The sequence below is a fragment of the Nanorana parkeri genome, unplaced genomic scaffold (genome assembly GCF_000935625.1).
Source record: "Nanorana parkeri isolate BGI_ZX_2015 unplaced genomic scaffold, ASM93562v1 scaffold2363, whole genome shotgun sequence".
Classification (NCBI taxonomy): domain Eukaryota; kingdom Metazoa; phylum Chordata; class Amphibia; order Anura; family Dicroglossidae; genus Nanorana; species Nanorana parkeri.
In genome coordinates this window covers 87,290-88,328 of record NW_017308631.1, presented here as the reverse complement: position 1 = coordinate 88,328, position 1,039 = coordinate 87,290, and positions in this window count along the sequence as shown.

The following is a 1,039-nucleotide window of genomic DNA, read 5'->3' as shown; positions in this document are numbered from 1 at the left end:
CAGAGAGAGAGGAGGGGGACGTTCACCCGGCGGGGTAAGGTATGCCGCAGAGTCCGCTCCTCTTTCCTGCAACTGTCAGGTTCTCGGTTCATGACCGAGTGCCTGACCTTTCGGGGGGTGGGGGGGTGTCACCCAGGTGCGGGCCGCAACCCCCTAGTGATGGCACTGCCGAACAGCAGCCTGGCAGAGAAGGAAAGGGGGGACGAGTATGTAGCCCCCCCTCCCTGCACCATAGCAGGCCACGTGCCCTCGACATGGGGAGGGTGCTTTTCTAGGGGGGAAAAGCACCTTGTCCCCATGTTAATGAGTACAGGGGCCTTTTCCCCACAACCCTGGCCTGGTGGTTGTGGGGGGCTGCAGGCAACCAGATGCCACCCCTCCCCCTCATGATAGGGGTAGTTTTTACCTCTACTCATTCACCAAATAGTAAGTAAACACACAACACCGCGTATACAAAGCCCCTAATTTGAACATAAAACACAAGACAGTCTTTGACAATTCCTTTATTTAAAAAAAAACAAAAAACGAGTGTCCACCAATGTAGTCGAACGTCAATCACGTCGTCCAGCAATGTAGATCCATGTCAATCACGATGGATGGCGGCCGCCGACTTGCCAAAATAAAAAATTCCAGCCGCCCTCCGCCACGTCCGATCCCAATAAACACATGCCGCAAAATGACAGATCTGAGCCGAATGTAAACAAAGGGGCGGAGTGAGACGTGACATCATGTCACTTGTTGCACCCCTTTGTTTACATTCCGTGTCAGCTCTCTGTCCCCTAATGGAATGTAAAGGGGTCACTCAGATGCAGATGAGCCCCCCCTGCCTGCAGACTCCTACAACCACCAGGCCAGAGTTGTGGGGAAGAGTCCCTTGTCCTCATTGACATGTGCTTTTCCAGGGGGTCCCTGGTATGGTGGAAGGAGGGGGGGGGGCGCTCGCTCCCCCCCACCCCTTTCGTGCTCTGCCAGGCTGCCGCTTGGATCAAAGGTCTGGTAGTAATTTTAGGAGAAGCACAGAGACCCAGCGGCAACCTCT